The 15,055-nt window shown below is 45.6% G+C and overlaps 1 protein-coding gene across 1 annotated transcript in view; it reads right to left on the bottom strand.

Annotated features, from left to right (window-relative positions):
- The window catches only part of LOC139574227 (dystrophin-related protein 2-like), a 189,233-nt gene that overhangs the window by 134,056 nt on the left and 40,122 nt on the right, over positions 1 to 15,055 (bottom strand). Inside the window, exon 2 of the mRNA XM_071398595.1 lies at positions 13,878 to 14,012. The gene's annotated coding sequence lies outside the window, so the exon portion shown is untranslated. The remainder of the gene's footprint in view (positions 1 to 13,877; positions 14,013 to 15,055) is intronic.

Here is a 15,055-nt window from a genome sequence, read left to right as displayed (position 1 = left end):
TCGACCAAAAGATGAGGGGGTTCCTTGGTCTCTGTGCACTGTATGGAGAAAGATGGAGAGAGGATACAGCTCAAGTCCAATCTCTTGGCCTGTGACCGCTTCAAAGGCCCACACATGGACGAAAGAATCTGTGAGAAATTTGAGGCCATATGTGGTGAGTACAGCATTAAAGATAAATTGGACTATATCATTAGTGACAATGCTGCCAACATGAGAAAAGCATTCACGGTGTGCTTCCCCTTTGAACAAGAAGAGCAAGTACGTGACGTACAGTAGATCACCTTGATGACCCAGAGCTCTGGAATGACCTAACACTGGAAGACCAGCAAACAGTGGATGCGCTTGCAGTGTTTTGCCCACACTCTCCAGCTGGTGGTGGGAGACGGCTTGAAAGAAACAAAGGTGATGACTCCTTCTCTTTCAGAGTTATCAAAAATCAGCTCACTGCTGCATACAAGCAGAACATTCAAAGAGGTGTTTGAGGCTGAGTTTGGGGAAAGAGGCATCCCTGCTGCTGTCAACACAAGATGGAACTCAACACTGAGACAAGTGAAGGCAGTTATCCAATGTGACCATCTAAAGCTCAGTCGTGTTCTAGAAAAGGCTGGGCACAAGGAGTTTTTCACAGTATGGGAGTGGAATAAATTGAAGGAGTTGGTAGACATCCTGAAGCCATTTGGAGAAGCAACAGATTTGACACAGTGGGAGAAGATAGTCACAATCAGTTCTGTTGTTCCCTCGGTCCTGTCCCTGAATCACCACCTGGAGCAGCGGAAGCCTCAAGTCCATTTCCTGAGTGGCCTGGTCAGAAGTCTTCAGGCATCCCTGAACAAAAGATTTATTGGAATCTTCATCAATGTGAAGATGGCCAGAACACAAGATGGAATCACTGCCCCCTTTTCAGATCCAGTCTACCTGAAAGCAGCTGCCTTGGATCCGGATTTTTCTCTGATGTGGGTGGAGCAACATGTGCTGATCAAGGAGGAGGTCAAGGAGGAGGTGGCACAAAGAGTGAAAGGTAAATATTATTGCTTTTAATGTAACTTTTTCTCATAATTTAATCAAATTGACTGCAACAATCATACTTTTTCAGTTTAACCCACTGCATCACCAATACTCTAATACCGGCCTTTTTGTTTCTGCTTTTACATGTTTTGCCAGAACTGATTCTGCAAGATGCTACAGGGACTGAGCAAGCTGTGCCTCTTGATGTTGAGGAAGAGTGTGAGGACCATAGTCTTGGACAAGAAGAAGGGCTGTTTGCAGCATACTGTAAGAAGCAGAAGAAAGCGGTTGGGACCACTCCAGAACTACAGCTAAGTCACTACCTTGACATATGCGAAGGACAGAATGCCCTCTTGTTCTGAGCAATGAACATGAAGGCTCTTCCCTCACTGTCCCGAGCGGCCATCAGGGTCTTGGCAGTGCCTGCCTCCAGTGCTCCGGTGGAGATTGCCTTCAGCCAGGGTGGCATCATACTGCGGCCTCATCGTGCACAAATGACTGACAGACTTTTTTATCGAATTTGGTCTTTTGCAAATGCAATGCATCATAGGGCCCTGAGATAAGAGAAAAAATGAAACTGTTTATGCATTACACACACACACACACACACACACACACTTAGTCTCCATGTTCAGGTTTTATCTCCCATCTTTGGGATCTGTATTTCTTTCTCAGACATTCAGGCCAGTGTTCAAATTGTAGACCTACTTGAAGTTCAGTAGCAGTTGTTTTGATGTACCTTTTAATAAATTATTGTAACTTTATGGCAGGATTGATTTAGGTGTCTAGAGTATATCTGGAGAGAGAGCACTACAATATTTAGTTTTTGTTGTCATATTGATGTGTCTTTCTCATGGCTACCCATTTATTTCCATGGAAATATAAAGTTTATTTGGAAAGTAATAAAAAAATATATTTTTAAAAGCATTCATGATTTGCGTAAATTTAATATACTAACACTTACTCTTGTTAAAAATATGAAATGGTATTACATTTGGTGAAGAGCACATTATGACTTGTTTAGGACTCGAAACTCAAAGTTTAGGACTTGAGACTTGACTTGAGACTTGACTTGGGACTTGACTTCGGACTTGACTTGGGACTTGATTTGGGACTTGAGTGATAAGACTTGAGACTTACTTGTGACTTGTAAAACAATGACTTGGTCCCACCTCTGCCTCTCTCTGTCTTTCTGAGAAGACTGACTGCAACATCCACATGCATACTGGGAGACTGCATCAGCTTGTTCACATGTTGGATCTGGCTCAAGATGTCATACCACACCGCTGTACAGATGCTGAAGCGGTATGATCCCACCTCCTCTGACAAGGACTGGACCTCAATCTTTATCACAGCGTCTTTGGTTTGATCCCTCACCTCAATCAGTGCCTCTCTCACCGCTGCTGCCTGATACCTCAGTGGTTCGACACTCTTAACTTTACTCTCCCACCTTGTCTCAGTCCACATCTTCAAAGTGATGTCCACATGTTTCTTCAGGATGGCCCATCGCTGTGTGTAGGCTGAGAACAGTTTGTATAAGATGCCAAAGTAACCTGTGGCATCGACCACAACCAGGTTCAATGTGGGAGCACAACATGGGACAAATAGAGCTCTTGGATTCATTTCCAGGAGTCTGGCTTGGACACCTTTGTTTTTGCCTCTCATGTTGACCCCATTATCATAAGACTGTCCTCTGCAGTCCTTAAAAGGAATTTATAGCTCCTCCAATCTTTTGACAACCAGGGATGCCAAATGTTGGCCACTGGACTCCTCTGCCTCCAAAAAACCCATAAATTGTTCCTTTATGTTGGGCTCCTCCTTCAGTGACACAATTCTAATCACAACTGACAACTGTTCAGTGTGGCTGACATCTGAGGTGCAATCTAGAATGATAGAGAATAATTTTGCTAGCTTGATGTCACCCGCCATTATTGAAATGACCTTGCTGGTCCACAAATCAATGAGTTCATTCTGTATTTGGTGGCCAAGGTGGTGTGACTCGAGGTCCCTTTTTGGACACGGTTAAGGTGCTCTTTCATGACTGGATTAAATTGTGCCATCAGTTCAACCTCTTTGAGGAAATGTCCATTTGATGGAGAGTACAGGGTTTCTGTGTGTCCCCTCAGTGCCAGATGTCTAACTGCCAGAGACTGCACAATAGCAGTCAGATGTATCAGCATCTCTCTCCATCTTATCCTCTCAGCCTCCATAAGTGCCATCTCATGTTTATCAATTGTTTCCCCTTTTATTTATCCTCATTGCCAGTTCTTTCCATGTTTTCATGCAGTTTTGGTGTTCTGGACTGCTGTCGTGTGAATTCAGCACAGAACTTGCATGTTTCCAGTCTGCCAGTCCTGAGTTTGCTAAATTAACTTTCTTCTTCTAGATATCTTAAAACATACCTTTTATCTTTGCTTTTCCTTAGGATGCTTTTTATTATTTCCGTTTTTATTGTTATTCTTTAGTTTTTATCCTCTTTTACATTTTTTGTGAAGTAAATATTTCAGTTTATATTTTCATTGTTTTTATTCGTTTATCCTGCAAAGCGCTTTGCATTGCATTCTTGTCTGAAATGTGCTACATAAATAAAGTGTGATTTGAATAAACTCCCTTCCTTCGGCTGTGACATACAGCAACACTCTGAACATACACACACAACACACACGCATACACACGCAATATGGATCACAAACATAAAGACACACACACAAATACATATACACACACATACACACACACTCTCACAATACACACACCACTGATCAATGGGTTCACCCTTCCCCTAATCTCCATCACACACACACTCCACAGCAACCCTACGATGTGTCAGTGTGGCACCAAAGTCAGGCACCATACACTGAACAACACAGAACAATTTTACACTTCCCCTACTGCCCCACCCCACCCAACACACTCTCTCCTTCACACTCTCTCACACACACAACGGTTCGCCCGCCACAATGCCGCCAGTATTTCACATGAAAGCTCCTCTCACATCACACAAAGCTGCTGAGAAAGCATCATTCACCCTGGCTAGTCGAGCTCTAATGATGATGGGCCTCCCAATTTGGTTCAGCAACATCAACTTAGATTAACCAACGGCGCCTCGCACACGTTTGAAGGTTGCCCGCGCCCGTTTCAGGGCAAGCGTTCCATTTGAAACGGGAAACAGCTCTAGCCGCCTCAGCAGGCAGAACAGAAAAAGCCTTATTACTTTTCAGTGATGTCACACTACACTACATCCACTGTACTTATGCATAAATCATCATCACATTTATTTTAATGCTATTCAAGGCTCTTCTCCATTTTCTTGATGCTTTATTTCAAAATAACGTTTTCGCTCTATAATGATCAATTTACTCTGATTATACAAGACAGGGGTGGGCCCAGAGCAGTAGAAAATAGAATATGTGCTTTCATTGACAACCCTGTGCGCAATCACACAGGCCATCCTCACTCGTAAGCAAGAAAAATGTCTTGCTGCCCCCATCTTCCATACAACAGGACACTTAAGGAGTCCATTGTTCAGTACGACATCCATATTCTCACTGATATGATCAGTGTAAATGAGCTTCCCCGGGGGTTTGAGTGGAACACGTTGCAGTAGGGAGAGGAGGGAAGAGACCCAGAATCACAATGAGGCTAATATTACTGGTTTATGGGCCGTCTGCTGAGGTAAATCGATACAGATAATCTAATTGGCTAACGCTTTAGACACTTCAGATTGGATAAAACAACTGAATTGATCTAACCCAAGCCTCCCTGATCATGGCTCTGGGATCTAACCCAAGCCTCCCTGATCATGGCTCTGTGATCAAACCCAAGCCTCCCTGATCATGGCTCTGTGATCTAACCCAAGCCTCCCTGATCATGGCTCTGGGATCTAACCCAAGCCTCCCTGATCATGGCTCTGGGATCTAACCCAAGCCTCCCTGATCATGGCTCTGTGATCTAACCCAAGCCTCCCTGATCATGGCTCTGTGATCTAACCCAAGCCTCCCAGTTTTGATGTTATTTAATGGTGAAAAATGAACACTTTTGATGACTGTATTGGCTTAGTGAGAGAGATATCCTCGGTATAAAATGAAGTAAGGTGAAATTCTCCTGATGGAGGAATTGGAGCAAGCATCGGTCTCTAACATACAAAATGTCAAGTCCTGTTAGCCTTAACTGACTGCCTGCCTGCTGACGTAGATTTCATTTCAAACAGGCGTACGCAGGCTGACGTGCGTGAAGGAACATGAGAGCGCCCACATGCACACGGGGAACGTTTCTCAGCTCAAAACAAAAGTTGTGTGGTTGTTAACATAACAGACACACATACACCTATCAACACCCTCCAAGCCCCCCCCCCCCCCCCCCCCCCCCACCCACCTACACACAAACACACACACACAGTGGTGTAATAAAGTACTTAAGTAAAAAATACTTGAAAGTACTACTTAAGTCGTTTTTTGGGGTATCTGTACTTTACTATACTATTTTTTTTTTGACAACTTTCCTAAAGAAAATGGTGTACTTTATACTCCATTCATTTTTCCTGGCGCCCAAAAGTACTCGTTACATTTTGAATGCTTAGCAGGACAGGTAAATGGTCTAATTCACACACTTATCAAGAGAACATCCCTGGTCATCCCTACTGCCTCTGATCTGGCGAATTCACTAAGCACATGCTTCATTTGTAAATTATGTCTGAGTGTTGGAGAGTGCACCTAGCTATCCGTAAATGTAAATAAATAAATCAAATCAAATCAAATCAAATCAAATTTTATTAGTCACATACACATGGTTAGCAGATGTTAATGCGAGTGTAGCGAAATGCTTGTGCTTCTAGTTCCGACAATGCAGTAATAACCAACAAGTAATCTAACCTAACAATTCCACAACTACTACCTTACACACACACACAAGTGTAAAGGGATAAAGAATATGTACATAAAGATATATGAATGAGTGGTGGTACAGAACGGCATGGCAGATGCAGTAGATGGTATAGAGTACGGTATATACATATGAGATGAGTACTGTAGGGTATGTAAACATAAAGTGGCATAGTTTAAAGTGGCTAGTGGTACATGTATTACATAAAGATGGCAAGATGCAGTAGATGATATAGAGTACAGTATATACATATGAGATGGGTAATGTAGGGTATGTAAACATTATATTAAGTGGCATTGTTTAAAGTGGCTAGTGGTACATTTTTACATAATTTCCATCAATTCCCATTTTTAAAGTGGCTGGAGTTGAGTCAGTATGTTGGCAGCGGCCGCTAAATGTTAGTGGTGGCTGTTTAACAGTCTGATGGCCTTGAGATAGAAGCTGTTTTTCAGTCTCTCGGTCCCTGCTTTGATGCACCTGTACTGACCTCGCCTTCTGGATGATAGCGGGGTGAACAGGCAGTGGCTTGGGTGGTTGTTGTCCTTGATGATCTTTATGGCCTTCCTGTGACATCGGGTGGTGTAGGTGTCCTGGAGGGCAGGTAGTTTGCCCCTGGTGATGCGTTCTGCAGACCTCACTACCCTCTGGAGAGCCTTACGGTTGTGGGCGGAGCAGTTGCCGTACCAGGCGGTGATACAGCCCGACAGGATGCTCTCGATTGTGCATCTGTAGAAGTTTGTGAGTGCTTTATGTGACAAGCCGAATTTCTTCAGCCTCCTGAGGTTGAAGAGGCGCTGCTGCGCCTTCTTCACAACGCTGTCTGTGTGGGTGGACCAATTCAGTTTGTCCGTGATGTGTACACCGAGGAACTTAAAACTTTCCACCTTCTCCACTACTGACCCGTCGATGTGGATAGGGGGGTGCTCCCTCTGCTGTTTCCTGAAGTCCACAATCATCTCCTTTGTTTTGTTGACGTTGAGTGTGAGGTTATTTTCCTGACACCACACTCCGAGGGCCCTCACCTCCTCCCTGTAGGCCGTCTCGTCGTTGTTGGTAATCAAGCCTACCACTGTAGTGTCATCCGCAAACTTGATGATTGAGTTGGAGGCGTGCATGGCCACGCAGTCGTGGGTGAACAGGGAGTACAGGAGAGGGCTCAGAACGCACCCTTGTGGGGCCCCAGTGTTGAGGATCAGCGGGGTGGAGATGTTGTTACCTACCCTCACCACCTGGGGGCGGCCCGTCAGGAAGTCCAGGACCCAGTTGCACAGGGCGGGGTCGAGACCCAGGGTCTCGAGCTTGATGACGAGTTTGGAGGGTACTATGGTGTTAAATGCTGAGCTGTAATCGATGAACAGCATTCTCACATGGGTATTCCTCTTGTCCAGATGGGTTAGGGCAGTGTGCAGTGTGGTTGCGATTGCGTCGTCTGTGGACCTATTGGGTCGGTAAGCAAATTGGAGTGGGTCTAGGGTGTCCGGTAGGGTGGAGGTGATATGGTCCTTGACTAGTCTCTCAAAGCACTTCATGATGACGGAAGTGAGTGCTACGGGGCGGTAGTCGTTTAGCTCAGTTACCTTAGCTTTCTTGGGAACAGGAACAATGGTGGCCCTCTTGAAGCATGTGGGAACAGCAGACTGGGATAAGGATTGATTGAATATGTCCGTAAACACACCAGCCAGCTGGTCTGCGCATGCTCTGAGGACGCGGCTGGGAATGCCGTCTGGGCCTGCAGCCTTGCGAGGGTTAACACGTTTAAATGTTTTACTCACCTCGGCTGCAGTGAAGGAGAGCCCGCAGGTTTTGGTAGGGGGCCGTGTCAGTGGCACTGTATTGTCCTCAAAGCGGGCAAAAAAGTTGTTTAGCCTGTCTGGGAGCAAGACATCCTGGTCCGCGACGGGGCTGGTTTTCTTTTTGTAATCCGTGATTGACTGTAGACCCTGCCACATACCTCTTGTGTCTGAGCTGTTGAATTGCGACTCGATTTTGTCTCTGTACTGGGACTTAGCCTGTTTGATTGCCTTGCGGAGAGAATAGCTACACTGTTTGTATTCGGTCATGCTTCCGGTCACCTTGCCCTGGTTAAAAGCAGTGGTTCGCGCTTTCAGTTTCACGCGAATGCTGCCGTCAATCCACGGTTTCTGGTTTGGGAATGTTTTAATCGTTGCTGTGGGTACGACATCGTCAATGCACTTCCTAATGAACTCAATTACCGAATCAGCATATTCGTCAATATTGTTGTTGGACGTGATGCGGAACATATTCCAATCCGCGTGATCGAAGCAGTCTTGAAGCGTGGATTCAGATTGGTCGGACCAGCGTTGAACAGACCTGAGCGCGGGAGCTTGTTGTTTGAGTTTCTGTTTGTAGGCTGGAATCAACAAAATGGAGTCGTGGTCAGCTTTTCCGAAAGGGGGGCGGGGGAGGGCCTTATATGCGTCGCGGAAATTAGTATAACAATGATCTAGGGTTTTCCCAGCCCTGGTAGCACAATCGATATGCTGATAGAATTTAGGGAGTTTTGTTTTTAGATTAGCCTTGTTAAAATCCCCAGCTACGATGAATGCAGCCTCAGGGTGTGTGGTTTCCAGTTTACAAAGAGTCAGATAAAGTTCGTTCAGGGCCATCGATGTGTCTGCTTGGGGGGGAATATATACGGCTGTGATTATGATTGAAGAGAATTCCCTTGGTAGATAATGCGGTCGACATTTGATTGTGAGGAGTTCTAGATCAGGTGAACAGAATGACTTGAGTTCCTGTGTGTTGTTATGATGATCACACCACTTCTCGTTAATCATAAGGCATACCCCCCCGCCCCTCTTCTTACCGGAAAGATGTTTGTTTCTGTCGGCGCGATGCATGAAGAAACCAGCTGGCTGCACCGACTCCGTTAGCGTCCCTTGAGTTAGCCATGTTTCCGTGAAGCAGAGCACGTTGCAATCCCTGATGTCTCTCTGGAATGCTACCCGTGCTCGGATTTCATCAACCTTATTGTCAAGAGACTGGACATTGGCGAGTAGTATGCTAGGGAGTGGAGCGCGATGTGCCCGTCTCCGAAGCCTGACCACGAGACCGCCTCGTTTGCCCCTTTTTCGGCGTCGCACAGGGTCGCCGGCTGGGATCAGATCCATTGTATTGGGTGGAAGGCAAAACACTGGATCCGTTTCGGGAAAGTCATATTCCTGGTAGGAACGATGATGAGTTGACGTTAATCGTATATTCAGTAGTTCCTCCCGACTGTATGTAATGAAACCTAAGATTACCTGGGGTACCGATGTAAGAAATAACACATAAAAAAACAAAATACTGCATATTTTCCAAGGAACGCGAAGCGAGGCGGCCATCTCTTTTCGGCGCCGGAAGTTGGAAATAAATGGTGATGTCTGGTTTGAAATGATTTATACTTGTACTTTTACGTTTGATACTTAAGTATATTTTAAAACCAAATACTTTTACATTTTTACTCAAATAGGATTTTACTGGGTGACTTTCACTTTTACTTGAGTCATTTTCTACTAAGGTATCTTTACTTTTACTCAAGTACGACAATTGGGTACTTTTTCCACGACTGCACACACACTCCAACACCCACACTTTGAACCCATAACAAGCACACACACAATCTCAATATCTCTCTCTTTCTCTCTCACACACACACACACACAGACACAAACAGACACACAGTGAACGCTCCATTGAGAGCTCAACATACAAATTCTGCTCCCTGCCACCCTATCCCCATCCCTATCCTCTGCATTAGCCACAGCCTCTGGAGCGGCTGAGACAATCGAGATTGTGCTTCTTCTTTCAGTTAGCATTGAGCACTGAGAGGAAGGAGGGGCGGGCCAATAGGAACCAGGGAGAACACTGGTGGGGAGAGGATGCCACATTAGCGCATCCTTAGACCCGCTGCGCTCCAAGAGCCGTCCAGAGGAGGACCCATACACTGCGGTCGCTGGCTCCTCCAAGAGGGAGAGAGAGAGAGGGGGAGAGGAGGAGTAGAGGGGAGAGGATTGTGAAGCAGAAAGACATTCTGGTGTAGGGTCGTAGTGTGTGACATAGTGGACGTAGAGAGTGGTGACCGGCCGTCTAAGTTGGTGGGTGTGATTTACAGATCAGGCGGTGAGTGTGTGGGGTCTATAGACGTTATGGACAATCAGAGACTATGTGGTGTGAAGTTTTCTATGTTCTCCTTTGATTGTCCTGTGTATAACCATAGCTCGCTGCCCTCCTAGCCATGTGTCCCTCAGAAAAGAGAATTTTACATCAATGGACTTCCTGGTTTGAATATATGGCTTAATAAAAAAGAACATCATGTCAAATCAGTATGTCTAGGATACTCAAAATGTCCCAAGAAAATACTACTGTAGATAATTCCACAGTTAGACATGGATTATTATGGTAAGAGTATTAGTTTTAGTAAAATGTCTTGATTGTAGCTTGGAGGTGACAGGAAAGGCTTGGTAAGGGTAAGAAGCATTATGTATATTTTAAGAGATGAGCATGGGAATACTTAGAGGGAGGTTTTCCATATTAGCTCCCTCTAAAGTAAACAGTTGGCTCTGAACGTTCTGTGACACACACAGGAGCATAGTGACATTAAGAAAGGGTAATTTCAGCTGTCGGCTACGTGAAGGAATTAAGCCATCGCCTTATGGCACACATCTGAGGAGAAATTTAGTTTTTTTACACCAATCTGTATCAACAAAATGGAAGCGCAAGGAACTAAACTTCCATCTTCCAACCTAAAAAGGAAATCGTCCATCTCCAGTCCAGAGTTCTAATGCATAGATAAGGGAGAGGAGAGAAAACAGGAGATGCAATCTCACTCTTGTGTACTTCCTGGTAAAGTAAAGTAAGCTTTCCTCAAATGTCTCAGAGCAAGATAAGATTCTAAAAGTCTCCAGAGGCAGATCTGTTATGGCTGCTGGAGCGTCGAGGCAGCATCCCAGCGCACGGCCAGTCCGACAAAGTGTGCCAGAGCCAGAGTCTGTGAAGCTAAGACTGCGCTGTGCTGCCAGCCTGCCAGTCCCGGGCATAGAGGGGCATGGGCTGCTACCCCAGCCGCGAAGCTGTGGCAAAGTCCCCACCAGTTCATTGTCTCTTACACATTACCACACAACCTAGCTACAGTTGAAGTCGGAAGTTTACATACACCTTAGCCAATTATATTTAAACTCAGTTTCACAATTCCTGACATTTAATCCTAGTAAAAAAAAACTGTCTTAGGTAGGTTAGGACTTTATTTTAAGAATTTTAAGAATGTGAAATGTCAGAATAATAGTAGATAGAATGATTTATTTCAGCTTTTATTTCTTTCATCACATTCCCAGTGGGTCAGAAGTTTACAAACACTCAATTAGTATTTGGTAGCATTGCCTTTTAAATTGTTTAACTTGGGTCAAACATTTAGGGTAGCCTTCCACAAGCTTCCCACAATAAGTTGGGTGAATTTTGGCCCATTCCTCCTGACAGAGCTGGTGTAACTGAGTCAGGTTTCTAGGCCTCCTTGCTCGCACACGCTTTTTCAGTTCTCCCCCAAAAAATTATATGGGATTGAGGTCAGGGCTTTGTGATGGCCACTCCAATACCTTGACTTTGTTGTCCTTAAGCCATTTTGACACAACTTTGGAAGTATGTTTGGTGTCATTGTCCATTTGGAAGACCCATTTGCGGCCAAGCTTTAACTTCCTGACTGATGTCTTGAGATGTTGCTTCAATATATCCACATCATTTTCCATCCTCATGATGACATCTATTTTGTGAAGTGTACCAGTCCCTCTTGCAGCAAAGCACCCCCACAACATGATGATGCCACCCTCGTGCTTCACGGTTGGGATGGTGTTCTTCGGCTTGCAAGCCTCCCCTTTTTCCTCCAAACATAATGATGGTCATTATGGCCAAACAGTTCTATTTTTGTTTCATCAGACCAGAGGACATTTCTCCAAAAAGTACGATCTTTGTACCCATGTGCAGTTGCAAACCGTAGTCTGGCTTTTTTATGGCGGGTTTGGAGCAGTGGCTTCTTCCTTGCTGAGCGGCCTTTCAGGGTATGTCGATATAGGACTCGTTTTACTGTGGATATAGATACTTTTGTACCTGTTTCCTACAGCAAGGTCGTTTGCTGTTGTTCCGGGATTGATTTGCACTTTTCACACTAAAATACGTTCATCTCTAGGAGTCAGAACGCATCTCCTTCCTGAGCGGTATGACGGCTGTGTGTTCCCATGGTGTTTATACTTGCGTACTATTGTTTGTACAGATGAACGTGGTACCAATTTTTTTTCTGAGGTCTTGGCTGATTGCTTTTGATTTTCCCATGACGTCAAGCAAAGAGGCACTGAGTTTGAAGGTAGGCCTTGAAATACTTCCACAGGTGCACCTCCAATTGACTCAAATTATGTCAATTAGCCTACCAGAAGCTTCTAAAGCCATGACATCATTTTCTGGAATTTTCCAAGTTGTTTAAAGGCACAGTCAACTTAGTGTATGCAAACTTCTGACCCACTGGAATTGTGATCCAGTGAATTATAAGTGAAATAATCTGTCTGTAAACAATTGTTGGAAAAACTACATGTGTCATGCACAAAGTAGATTTCCTAACTGACTTGCCAAAACAAAAGTTTGTTAACATGAAATTTGTGTAGTGGTTGAAAAACGAGTTTTAATGACTCCAACCTAAGTGTGTGTAAACTTCCGACTTCAACTGTAACACCCTGTATTTCCCGTTCTCTCTACCTCTGCAAATAGTTGCGCTTCCCTGCTCTACACGCTGGGGCTGGTACTCTTTAATTTAGAGCCAGAGATAAGGGTAGGCGAGAGGATATTACTTGTGGGGAGACACTAACTGAATTGGCTCCAGCGGGTCAAACGCACCTAAATGACAGCTCACCCAGGACCCAGCAGGCATTTATCTAACTCGGAGGAGAAGCCATGGCTTGTCTGATGGGGTCGGGAAGTGTAGGGAAGACTGACTGACTGCTGGCTGGGTGTGTGTGGGGGCGGATGAAAACGATTAAATACATTGTGTGTTGCAGGGCTAGGGGCAGAAGCGGGGTTGCAAAACAAAGCATGCTCTCGTATTTCGCCCCGATCATGTGAGCCCATACGATGTGTGGGAAGGGGAGTAAACAAATCAACACGGATATGACCCACTGCTGGGGCATTCAGAGGGCCTGCGATGGAAGGAAGGAGGAGGCGGAGAGAGAGAGAGAGAGCAAAAAAAGAGAAAGAGAGAAAGAGAGTAGGGAGAGAGAGAGGTACACAGAGTGGTCTTCTTATATCTTATTTTCATCGAACACTTTACTTACTTTTTTCATTTCAGTCTCAGCTCTGGAGAAACAACATAGGGTTAGCTGTGCTAGCGCCTGGTTAATAGCCGTTAGCAAACCATTGGCACACAAAGAACACACTAAAAACCCTGCAGACCTGAGCATAAGACCTATGAAGGGCTGTCATAAGCCCTGCGATCACCCCCTACATTGACTGGCACGTGTGTGCTACGGTGGTTGCTATTCTTCTCAGTTGATCTAGCATTTCATCCCAAAAAATTGGTTTAGCCTCCGCTTTTCTATCCATCCGAAAGAGGCCAGATTTGAAATGTTATTGGTGAGTTTGCCACACTTCTCAGATGACACCAGGAGACTGAATGAAATGCATTTGTAGTCGATTGACTGAAAAAAAGACCACCGCTTTGATCGGGCCTCTGGAGAACCCAGCAACCCAGGTCCCATGTCGCATGCTTGGCTTGAGAAATCACCTCCCGCTCCCTCTCTCTCCCCCTCTCCTCCACTCTCCCTCTCTCTCCCCCTCTCCTCCACTCTCCCTCTCTCTCCCTCTCTCTCGCTTAACATCGCACCCTTTGAGAGGTTAGGACTTCGCACCCCTCACTATGGAGGGGAAAACAACATAAAACTTCCTCATCTTTGAAGCTAGATCTGCAATCTCTCCACACACCAAAAATCTGAAATCGGTCACAAGTGATTAATTACCCAGTGGTGAAGACGTGATTGACGTGGCTGCAGATTCGGCGTCTCCGTGGAATCAGGCCAACGCGTCTCTTCCCAGGGGAGGGCCAGTCGCTGGCACGCGGGGGTCCGATGGCGCTCTCTTCTCAGAGGGTGGACCTATGAGGGGAAGTGAGGAGGGTCAGAGAGGCACATCAAACATCTGGCATTTTGGCATTTTTAATTATTGGATTTGGGCAGCGTGCCAATAGAGCAGCCCTCCTATCAAAACCAATGACATACAGACATGCAAAAGCATGCTTTACTATGGGTTCAGTCCTTAATCGTACGAGAGAGAGAGAGAGAGAGAGAGAGAGAGAGAGAGAGAGAGAGAGAGAGAGAGAGAGAGAGAGAGAGAGAGAGAGAGAGAGAGAGAGAGAGAGAGAGAGAGAGAGAGAGAGAGAGAGAGAGAGAGAGAGAGAGAGAGAGAGAGAGAGAGAGAGAGAGAGAGAGAGAGAGAGAGAGAGAGAGAGAGAGAGACCGGATAGGTGCAGTGAAATGTGTTGTTTTACAGGGTCAGCTATAGTAGTACGGTGCCCCAGGAGTAAAAATGATGGTTAAGTGCCTTGCTCAAGGTAGAGAGAGAGACTGGCTCCACCAGTCCCATCCACCCGTTACAGGGTGTTTCTTATCAGCAGCCAGCACGCGCCCCCCTCCTCATACTGGCTGCTGGGGAGCTGAACACTGAGCCCTGGCTGTCAGTAGGAAACAGAGAAACAGAGAGGCGGATAGGGGAAGAATGCCAATGAGCGTAGTCCCCTGGCCGAGCCAGCTCTGAGATTTCATTACTCCCCCAGACGGGGATATAGCGCTGGCCTGTGGAGCACTTCGACCCGTTCCAAGTCTGATAGCCATGTTAACATGCAACAGGAGCCCTCTCCTTACTCGCCTTAACACACGCCCACCGCCCCAGACGACCGACCTTTACAAACATCGATAACTGCACAAATCCCATTTGATTTGGCCCCTACTTGAAGGTTTGGGGGTAAAATGCCTGGAAACGACGGCTAAGAGGGAGATAAGAGATATATTTTGGGGAGGTTAGGCAGTTACCAGATCTGTGTTAAGGTGTGTCGAGCTCTCTAATAAATCTGTCTGGGGAAGAAAGGTTAGAGGTGACCAAAATTGAGTGCACTCCAAAAGAGTTCAAACAGAGCCATAAA

Source organism: Salvelinus alpinus, chromosome 4, assembly GCF_045679555.1.
Source record: "Salvelinus alpinus chromosome 4, SLU_Salpinus.1, whole genome shotgun sequence".
In the NCBI taxonomy this organism is placed as follows: Eukaryota; Metazoa; Chordata; class Actinopteri; order Salmoniformes; family Salmonidae; genus Salvelinus; species Salvelinus alpinus.
This window is presented reverse-complemented; position numbering and strand designations above follow the sequence as displayed.